This window comes from Anastrepha ludens, chromosome 3, assembly GCF_028408465.1.
Source record: "Anastrepha ludens isolate Willacy chromosome 3, idAnaLude1.1, whole genome shotgun sequence".
In the NCBI taxonomy this organism is placed as follows: domain Eukaryota; kingdom Metazoa; phylum Arthropoda; class Insecta; order Diptera; family Tephritidae; genus Anastrepha; species Anastrepha ludens.
Window position 1 is genome coordinate 94,849,102 of NC_071499.1, and position 12,096 is coordinate 94,861,197.

The window sequence follows — 12,096 nt, forward strand, 5'->3', positions numbered from 1 at the left end:
TAGCCCAAAGTAGCACTTGTTGGCAAGAGAGATTCTACGTTGGATTTCAAGGCTGACATTGTTATCGATGCTAATGCTGGTTCCTAAATAAATGAAGTCTTTTACAACCTCGAAATTATAACTGTCTACAGTGACGTGAGTGCCGATACGCGAGTGCGCCGACTGTTTGTTTGAAGACAGGAGGTACTTCGGTTTTTCCTCGTTCACCACCAGATCTATTCGCTTTGCCTCTTTATCCAGTTTGGAGAAGGCAGAACTAACAGTGCGGGTGTTAATGCCGATGATGTCGATATATCATCGGCATACGCCAACAATTGTACGCTCTTATAAAAAATTGTGCCTGAGCGATTAAGTTCTGCGGCTCGTGCGATGCTCTCCAACATCATTTTAAATAAGTCTCACGTCAGCGAGTCACCCTGTCTGAAACCTCGTTTGGTATCAAACGGCTCAGAAAGGTCCTTCCCAATTCTGACGGCGCTGCTGGTGTTGTGGCTGTCGAATGCAGCTTTGAAATCGACGAAAAGACGGTGTGTATCGATTCTCCTTTCATGGGTATTTTCCAAGACTTGGCGTATTGTGAATATCTGGTCGATGTTGGACTTTCCAGGTCTAAAGCCACACTGATAAGGTCCAATCAGTTGGTTGATGGCGGGCTTCAGCCTTTCATACAATACGCTCGCTAGAACCTTATAGGCGATATTTAGAAGACTAATCCCGCGGTAATTGGCACAGACTGCAGGATCACCCTTCTTATGGAAAACGGCCATAGGCCAACGACGAGCTTTACGGCTGCTTGAATATATGGAACATTTTTGTTCAACTTCGTCGACTCCTCCTTTGGTATGGTTGTAATCTACTATCATAACTGTTTTTTTTTGTGTCAGCCTCCATTTCTTGATTGCGATGAGAAGAAGAAATCAGCAGAAGGGCTTTATCCTTCTTGGGTAAATAGGATAAAAGAATACACTCTTTCGTGAATCTATACATGGAACTCAGCACTTCTCTATTTTTGTTCGGTAAAAAATCGGGTGGAACGTCAGCTTAATTTTGTTTTTCAGTGTGCCCAAGTATGTTAACCCCCTTTTTAGGAGAATTTCTGTAAGTGAAATAGAGCGAAACCAATTATCCGCCGTGATGTTTCGATTTGAGTTTTCGACAACTTTCACCAGCCTCAATACCGATTGAGTAGGCACTGCCATTTTTTTTTGTGGTCATTCAGGCCTGTGCTGGCCAGAGTTTTTCCCACAATATATTTATATATATATGCATTGTAAATATAGTATGTACGAGCATCGACCAACAACATTATTTTAATGCCATGCTTGGCAGGTAAATTATAAATTTGCAGCCACCTTTAAACGGCAGCAACATTTCGTCGATGCAGAGGCATGGTCCGGGAATGTAATGACATTGACTGTTTGAGATGAATTTGTTGAAGATATCTGATATTGGAGCCAATGGATCTTGTTTTAGACGTTTCACTCTGGTACTTGAATCATCAATTCTGAGACAGTTCATTAAACAAGAAAAACGAAAATTGGACATCTCGCAGCGGAATATTTCATGGCCGGTACCGTCAGTAGCGAATATTGTTCGAAGGTCCGCTAGATTGCATATGAAAACTGAAGTGTAGTACAATAATTCAATTAACGCTTTTATTTCAGTTACATCTGTATTCATAAGCTCAACTTTTGTACTAGTTTTGAGCTATATCCTGTAGCTAATGAGCTTTTGATTTGTAAATTGGACTAGATATTCAAACATAGACCTGTCAAAAAGTCTGAACCAAAGCTCCAAATATCCTTAAAAGTTAAACGAGTTTACACGGCAAGGTATCATGATTATATTATGGGCTGCGGTTCTGGATGTTCTGGGTCGCTCTGTCTTACTCCACTTAAATTCGGTTCTTACCTGTGCAAAATTCGTCAGATGTTTCCTGATGCACTGCTTCATAAGTACGTTATTGTTAAGCGATGGACCTGACTTGACTTGAAACAATAAGTTTTTCATCTGCTTCATCATTTGAAACTTCATCGTTTTCTAAAAGTTCAGTTTCTGGCTGGGGTCAGTGCTTTGGTCATCAAAATCGTTGAACTCATGCTCAGTTTCTTCCTCCAACCTCCGTTGTATCTGCTCGTCATGGCTTTTAAAGGTTCCTGATGATGTTCTCTTGGGAGAATGTATCCTCTGATTTGTATTTAACTGCTCCATAAAATCAAAACTAAAAAAAATATAAGGTAATCAAACAATTTCACTGATACATTGTTCAGGAGACGCCACGAAAATATAACAAAAATACTCAGGTGATCGTTTCTCAGGCACCAACGTCAATACTGATGTAGTTGACTTGTAGACACTTTGTCACTCACACCGACGCGTGTGCTCACTTCAACTGCCTTTTATACACTAACGTAATCATGAGAACGTAATAAGAAGTTACTCAAAATTCGAGAGTATCTGCTTATAAAAGAACCGAGCAAAATAGTGTTTTGTAGTATTTGGTGTCTGTTATATCATATGTACTACCACGTCAGTTGCAGAGGGTTAAGCATGTCTTCAGCCACCTTCTTCCGATGAATTTTTTGAAAGAAATTCAACTCTATGGCGTGAAATGTTGCGAATTGATTCCTGAGACACGCTAAGGTCACGCGCTATCTCCCTCAAACTTAAATGATGGTTTTCCTGCACCATTTCCTTGACTTTGTCTACGTTTCATCCGTTGAAGACAATGAAGGCGTTGATGGGCGACCAGATCGGGGCAAATCTTCCACGACTTCTCGGTCCTCTGTAATAGCCGTATACCACTCGTAGACCGCATTTATGATAAGGCACACTCGCCTTAGGTTTTCTGAAACATTTTCAACGATTCGGCAAACGAAATCCCTTTCAAAACACAAAATTTATGACAAATTCTTTGCTCGATATTTTTATCCATAGTGAAAATCGAAGAGTACACCTGCGGTTGACTGATATACATAATTAAATGCAAAAAACAAGCTAAGTCACAGATCTCGCTCAAACTCTGCGACATTAAAGTTGTACAAACATTCCAGCAAAAAAAATGTGTGTAACGCGCGTTTTTTAAATGAATAATTCCCGATGTTTTTTTGACAGAATGTGTGTTTTTCTACCTATTTATTATGGTAAACAGAGCCCTCAAGTTTTATAGAAGCCTTGATCCTAACGGTGTCAAAGCATTTCAAGTTTTAGAAGAATTTGTAAGATTTGTAAGCTCCTCTTATACCTTCTAATAAAGGGTGATTAGTTTAGAGGTATTGGTGTTTAAATTGAAATATATATATATATAATTGGCGCGTACACCCTTTTTGGGCGTTTGGCCGAGCTCCTCCTCCCATTTGTGGTGTGCGTCTTAATGTTCTTCCACAAATGGAGGGGCCTATGAGGAGCTTTTTCATGGCAGAAATCCTTTGGCAATCTTTATTATTTTTGACATGTATTTTTTAAAGATATTATATTTCAAACGTTGGCCGCATCTGAACCGAGTAGCGACATTTTTGAACCAAATGTTGTGGAGATCACTAGCTTAAATTTCCGGCATGAAAAGCCATTTGTCATTGCACGATAGCGTTCGCTATTCACTGCTACATTGGCGCCAGTCTTGCCTTCGAAAAAATATGGGCCGATGATTCTTCCAGCCCATAGGCCGCACCAACCGGTTGTTTTCAAGGGATGTAATGGCTACACTATAAGTTGGCCTGAGCGCGCGATGAACACTTTTCACAGAGAGTCGATTTTCGTAATACATTTGTACGGTTTGTAAACGTTGTTGCGGGTAAGTCTTTGCATGATGAAATGTCAATGAATACTGAAAAAAATTATCTATTTAGTTTGACAGTAGTCATGCGTGATCTGTCAAAAAACCTTATTGGAAAAAATACTCCAATCTGCTCGAGTTTTACATTTGGGAATATGTATATTTTCTTCCGAAGTATCTCTTTAATGTTATAGATATACAATTCTAGCAAGATTTTGGTACAAGTGCCGAATAATTATCACACAGCCTTGATATTTAAGCTTTCTTGGAAGTTGAAAAGGGGTAAAAGTCAGACAAGCTATTCTCAGCATGAAGACTGAATCTCAATATAAATTACGAACTGAACTGTTATGTGTTAACGCTGCGTATATCCGGATAATTCGCTTATATTTTTCTTAACTCAAACATACATTCATCCTGTGTACTGATGTGTTTTGTGATTTTTTCTTCTATTCTCTTTAAATGTTGTCAATTTCATTGTGAAATATTAAAAAAAAAATGAGGATGGACTTTCAAGAGAATAAAACTCATACAGCTTCTCTATTGGAGGAAAACACGCGCTGATTGCTTAAAGAAACGCACACACAGTAACAATCTTATTCTGGCACTATTGCACCAATGACTTCTCGTTAGAATTTAAGCAAATTAGCAAAGTTGCGCCAAGTTGTGCGTTTCACTAACTTGATAATTGAAAGTCACTCAACTGAGTATTGATAAGTAAAATGTATCCGACTTGTCCAAAACGCTTGTCAAGTACTACTATTTGGATAAGCTGATAAGTTCTTTGATAAATATTTGTATAGAGTGAAATACTTATCAACTTTACTTAAAAAAAAAGGAAAAAATTTGATAATAATCCAAAAGTTGTAAGGTGATAGATAATAAGTTCTTTGTCAATTTTAAGTAAATTTTAAATTTCAAGACACTTCAGATTATCCTGAAAAATATTAAAAAACATATGCCTAAACAAACGTGCCAAGTTTTCTTATAAAATAGATAATAAATTGGAATATTTAATATTTTGTGAAAATATGGTAATTTTGTTGAATTTTAAGGTTGAGTACAATTCAACTGCTCTGCTATATTCGAAATATTTTCCTGCTTTTATACCGCTGAATATTGAGATTCATCACGGGTAGTTACATGCAGCGATACGATACGATAATAGTTAGTTACTTTTGATTCACCACTTCTCTGCTCGGTAAACGAAGAATTTGTGTGTGAAAGCAATAACAGTTTTGTCGTTTGGAGAATGCTTCCAAGAATAAGAAGGGGTATTTTTTTGTATTTTGCATATTTTCTGGTGGATGCTTTAAAAACAAATGGAATTACGAGGTGTGTTCAAAAACTATGGCGAATTTTGTGTTTTTTTTTTCAAAAATTATTTATTTATTCATTAATATCTATTTTGTTTCCTTCAAAGTAATCCCCATGAGATATTATGCACTTGTGCCAACGTTTTTTCCAATATTCGAAGGACTTCAAAAAATCATTTCTTTTATCTTCGATGCCGTCTTCATACCGTCAATCTAGGCGTAGCGTCGACCTTTCATGGGCCTCTTCAGTTTCGTGAACAAGAAAAAGTCACAGGGGGCCATACCTGGGGAATACGGTGGTTGTGGCATCATTAGTGTGTTGTTTTTGGCCAAAAAGTCGCGCACAAGCAACGACGTGTGAGCAGGGGCGTTATCGTGTTGCAAGAGCCAATTTTTGTTCTTACACAAATCCGGGCGTTTCTGGCGGATTGCTTCCCGCAAATTGCACATAACTTACAGGTAATATTGACCGTTTTACCCTGTGGCAGGAACTCATGATGCACAACACCCCTGCAATCGAAGAAAACGGTAAGCAAAACTTTTTTCGGTCTTACTTCATGCGGCAGCTCCCATTGGGATGATTGAGCTTTGGTTTCCACGTCATAACCATAAACCCACGAATCGTCACCAGTTATGACCCTCTGGAGGAAATTTGGGTCATTGCGGACAGAGTCCAACATCTCATTAGCAATGTTCATGCGATGCTGCTTTTGGTCGAAATTGAGCAGTTTTGGTACGAATTTTGCGGCGGCCCGTCTTATGCCGAAATCATTGAAAAAAATCGAATGGCACGAGCCAATCGATGTGTCTAGGTCCTCAACAACTTCTCTAACGGTGATTCGACGATTGGCCAATATAATTTGCTTCACTTCATTAATTTTTTCGTTTGTTGTTGAAGTGTTCGGGCGTCCGGTACGCTTTTCGTCGTTCACATCTTCTCGGCCTTCTGAGAACATTTTGTACCTCCGATAAACGTTGCTTTGGTCCAAAGTAGCTTCTCCGTATGACACAGTCAACATTCGGAATGCATCCACGCACTTTATTTCGTTTTTCACACAAAATTTGATACAGGTTCTTTGATCCATCTTTTTGAATAGGTAAAAATCGAAGACAAGCCGAAACACGTGTAAGCAAAGCAGCTGTCAACAATTAACTGAACATTCAAAATGGCCGAACTCGTCGGCATGAGTGATAGACATGAGTACCAACATAACATATCGTCACAAAAAAATCGAAATTCGAATAAACGTAGTCTGCGAAAATTCAAAATTCACGATACTTTTTGAACACACCTCGTATGCACATAACATTTTCTTAAAATGAAAATAATAGAGTACTGCTAAATTATATGCTACGTTGGATTCAAGGGAATTTTTTTGTTTCACTCATTATCTCTGTAGGTGGTTGATAAATTGCATGCATCTAATATAATATCAAATTGCTAGATCAAGGCTTTTAAGTAAAAGATCTCGGTCTTAAAAACTAGGGAGGATGATTAACAACTAAAATTCCAAATATCTGATGTCATTAAATTATGAAAGCAATATCCAAATGTTATGAAATGTCTGCACATCGTCTACCGAAGGCTACGCGTAACCCTGCATACATTCTTTGCACGGAGGGGATAAGCTTACGAAATGTCGCCCAACATTTGGCGACTGGTGTAGGTAAGTACAACAACAATATGTATTTTATTCCTGCATTTTAGTTTTTGGATTGCCAAATTTTCATTGGTAATACGAGGGGTGCCTATTATATTTCGGGATTAGAGAACAAAAACAAATTTTAATCGTCGAAAATAACTTTATTGTTTTTCAAAATATTCTCCATGAAGATCTATACACTTTTGCATGCGTTTGAACCAATTGTCGAAGCACTTTTGCCACTCTGAATGAGGTACCTCCAAAACATGCATTCTGAATGCCGCAACCGCTTCTTCAGGTGTCGAAAAACGTTGACCTCTCAGTTTGTTTTTTACGTACGAGAATAAAAAGAAGTCATTTGGTGCGAAGTCAGGACTGTACGGTGGATGACCCATTAATTCGTGTTTTGGGTGCTCAAAAATGCAGTTGTTTGAGCCGATGTGTGAGAGCTCGCATTGTCCTGGTGAAGAGTGATCCGTCTTTGGCGATTGGTTTTCCTAATTTCTTGGAAGACAACTGGCAAACAAGTGGTTGTGTACCACTCAGAATTTACTGTTCTGCTTTGTTCTAGTCGTACGGTTGCGACATGTCCAGTTTTTCCGAAAAAACAGGCGACCATTTGCTTGGAAGTGCTTCGTGTGCGAACAACTTTTGTTGGATTTGGCTCATCTTGAAACACTCATACAGTCGACTGCTGTTTACTTTCGGGCTCATACGCGTAAATCCATGATTCATCACCTGTCACGATGTCATAGACGTGTTTCGAAGCCCCTCAATCGTTTTTTTGAGCATTTCCTTCGACCAATCGACACGAGCCTTTTTTTGAGCGATTGACAAATTGTGTGTGACAGTCAATTGTTTATGCAATATTGAAAGTTCGCTGGTTCCACTAATGCCTAAGATTGTCTCAATCTCACGATAGGTCACATGACGATCTTGCAATATCAGTTCGCGCACAGCATCAATGGTTTTCGGAACAACAACTGATTTTGGACAACCTTCACGAAATTCGTCTTGGAGTGAGCTACGACCACGATTGAATTCACCACACCATCGATAAACACTGGTCCTTGATGGAGCTTCATCGCCAAAAAATGAATTAAGTTCATCCATGCAATGTTGCTGAGTTAATTCACGTCGAAAGTTGTAAAAAATAATCGGACGAAAATGTTCACGATTTAATTCCATTTTTGGACCGAGATGAATCTTTTAAGTTACTGTAAACAACACAAATAGCGCTGGTATTTCAAAACTAAAAAGCTAAAACTTTCAAAGCTAAAAAATATCAAACTTTGCGATACAGCTGTCAGTTGCCAGATTGCAACACCAGGGTTGCCAAATCCCGACATATAAAAGGCACCCCTCGTATAAACAGTTTGACATTCCAACCATCACATCGCGCAGCAAAATGAAATCAGCTGCTATTGCAAAATCACTTTACGTAAAATTCGCCGTGCAGGTGATGTTCCAATTAACTGAGTATCTAAAAGGAAATAATCAAGGTTCCTGCCATTACGATTGATTACTTTTTTCAGAGTGTAAATTTTTTCATCACGTTTTGCAGACATAAATAAAATTTTTATCCTCTAAATCTACAAGCTATGGACATCTATGAAGTAAACTTGAAGCTGGTTTAGTTTGTAGTGAATTTAGAAAATCGTTTCGGGACCAGACTTGATATAGAAATGCATTGTAGAGTGCTACAGAACACGAAAGGAGCGAGAAGGCGCTGGTGACTTGGGTGGTTTCTTACAAAAAGGAAACACTACTGAAATAGTGGATGATCCCAATAAAATGCAATATGTAGAATGTACAGTAGCTGTTGTTTCTCTGAGTCTCAATAAACTCCCGGCGAAATAATAATAGGTAGTTCCAATGGGAGACGACTCAAAGTACCAGCTTTCGATGTTTTCTCCTAATAAAAAATGGATGGGGAATGCGTAGAAATTAAAAAAAAATAGGCAACTGAAATTATGCGAGCTTTGCCAAGACCAACATCATGCGATTTGATGCGGATCAACATTTTTAAAAAGCAAGATTTATGCTATAACCAAAGAACGATTCCTGAACTCCAAGCCAAGATTTAAGAAACGAATCAACACTGACCAATTCTCGACTTTTCCGTGAAAATGACCAAGAAGTTGCTTTATTATTATAGAATCTTCAACGTCAAGAGGCGCCTACTTATAGGATATTGTTCTCGAACCAAAACCCCAATGAATATTCTCTCTACTATAAACAAAAAAAGCAAAATCACTTTTAAAATAAACACAGGGTGGGGCATAGGGGCGATGCAGGAGCTCTAGGTGGTGAGGATGAGCTATTAGAGCGGACACGTATGCCATTGCGTTTTTCAACAGATAAACATAAAACCTTTTCCTACAATTAAAATCCAATGGCTTTCCGAGTTTTTGTTGATAATTCATTTGTTAAAGAATTAAAAAGCATAAAAAGTATGTATTGAAAAATGTATTCTCTACCACTAGTGTATACATATGTATGTATTTACAAATGCTTATTGCATCACTTGCATACAAATGCACTCTCGCGTAAGCAAAAGCATAATCTGTTTTTAAGCGGACGTGTGCAGGCATTTAAAGCTAAAAGTGAATGGAAAAATACTTTTAACCGGCTAAAATACGGTGAATCTAATACATGCGCAAAATAATGCATGTGTGAAGGTATGCACTAATACATGAACCCCGAATTGTATGCAGCGTCATCACTTGTAGGTAGATACGTATGTATGTAGGTACGTACATAGTTCTACAATTTTTTGCGCTTTTCATTTCTTTCCTGCCGAAGGTTTTTTGTTTGACGTTTGTTGCTGTTTGGACTGGTGTGATTGCAAACCTTGACACGAAAACACCGAGTTTCAGACCAACTTTGCATTCTAAATATGATGGACTAACGTATGTATTCGTATGCACATACGAGTATTCATGCAGTTAGTAACACATTTTTATGTAGGTGTTGAAATCCACTGGCATAGACACTTTTTCGTAAGGTGTAGGTTACAATATCTAGGTGTAGGGAACTTATTTTGAAAATTGAATAATAAAATAAACATTTTTTTTAATTCCAGATTTATTGCAATGTGTCTTGTTTTTTTAACAATAAGCTATTTTAATGATATCTTAATTTAAAAAAAGGAAGATTTTGTGAAGGTAATGTCGACACACACCTGCAACTTACGCACCACATGACGTGTAGTGAGCATTGATTTATTTTTTTAAACTTATTTTTTATTTATTTTTTGTTTTAGGTTTGTATTTTTAAGTTTTGGTTTTCTGGTGGCTTTTACGGCCTACCTCTCCTGAAACGTAGTATAGAGGTGTTGGATTCATAGCCTGTCAGCATATTTTTCGCTGTATCTTTTTCTTTCATCCTTTACCGTAGATATTGTGAGATTACTGCGCATTATTTCATTTTTCATGTTGTTGCCTGAGTTTTTTCAATAATGCCCCTATTCATCTTAGCTTCTGTACCCCATAGCTCAATGCTGTGGGTCCCTATGGCGTTAATAATGCCTTTGTATAGTAGAAGCTTGCTTTCCAACGAAAATATTGATCTTGGGCCTGTTAACCAGGATAGGGACGTGAGCTTTAAGCCAAGATGTCTGCATTTAGTAATTTTTTGTTTTTGCCACGTGAAATGTTGGTTCAAATGTATGCCCAGTAAGCCGGGTCGATTTGTGGAGAGGCAAAAAAATCTCCCATTGCTCTGTGAAAATCATATTCTAGGGATCAAAATAAGAAACTTTACCGAAGGAACCATACCCCTAAAACGAATTCTGATGTGCCCCAATTTGGGTCGAACTTTTTAGTTTCTTTTCTCATGTAAAAAATGGTGTTATTTTGAAATAATTGTATGAGAACCCCCCAGGGGAGTTCCAAGGGGTGTGTCACTGGCATGGGTGGATCGGCCGTCTAAAGTTAGCGGGGGTCGGTCATACATTTGGACTCGATTGGAGCACTCTAAATGGGTAAAAGTGGGATTTTTCAAAATTTGCCCCTATCCAAAAGTTCGACTCAAATTGGGGGACATCAGAATTCGTTTTAGAGGTATGGTTCCTTCGGCAAAGTTTCTTATTTTGATCACTAGAGTACGGTATTCACAGAGCAATGAGCGATTTTTAAATCGACCCGCCCTTGTGCACATACATATATTTCATAAGCCCAAATGATCAGTTAAAATGCCATAAATCGATGTTTTGGAGATTATCAACCCCGATTTTAAAACAAAATTTGATATTAGCTCTTTGTTCGAAACTCATTTTTGTACCGATGACACAAACATATTGACACTATGACACAATAACTTCGCTTCCACTGAACCGAATGTCACCACTTTCACTGGTAGTCAGCTAGGGATGTAACTTCCAACACACTAGCTCATTAAAAAGATAGCGCCATCAAAAACATTTTTATGACGCCAGTGTTGTTTATTTTGGAGTTCACATTGTATTACTTACTTCTGATAGACGATGAGAGACATTAAGTTTCCATGGAAGTAAGGGCTTCTCCACGAAATGATATCGATTTGCATTGGTAGTAGTTTGATACCATTGGCCAATGGCATTTATTTCTTTTTTTTTATTTTATTAATATTGTATCATCCAGTTGTTATAAAACTGGGTTACTACGTATCGATCTCAAGCATTTCATTGACATCAATGAGTTCAACTTGAGCAAACAGCTCTCTCGCTGAGTGAGATTTTTCTGTCTTCAGATTTGCTCGCAGGCGATAAGTGAATCCGAAAACATTTTTTATCAACATAATAACCAATAATTTTTTACCTAATACTCTCGATTTTCTGCAAAGCACTGCCTTAGCGAACCTTGGATTGAGTGCTCAGTGCGCGTAAATGAGTGTATCAAAATAAAAACTTCAGGTTGATGAAATCGGTATGTTGAGTTGTGAATTAAGAAAATCGATCTCTTTTTTTAACTTAAAATTCAGAAAATTAAAATTTTTGTCTCTTAAATTGTTGTCTTTTAAATTCTATTATATTGATGAAGAATGATTATCTTCTATTCTGGATTAGCAAAATAGATGTGACGTTATTTGCGTCATTCATCATCAATTGTAATTCTTCATTGCCTACTATATTATGTTATATATGTATATAATATGGTATTTTAACTTATTCGGATAAATCTGAAATTTCGGGAAAAAACTATAGTTTGTGCTGTGAGGTAATCTAAAAATATTGAAAGTTTCTCTAAAAAAACTATAACTTACAGTTAAAACTGCGAATCTGGCAGTAGCGGACAGGTTTAATATAGGTTTTCATATTTTCCATATAGATTTTGATAAGCGTTGACATTTACATCCGGCATTCAGTAAAAAGCATATTCTT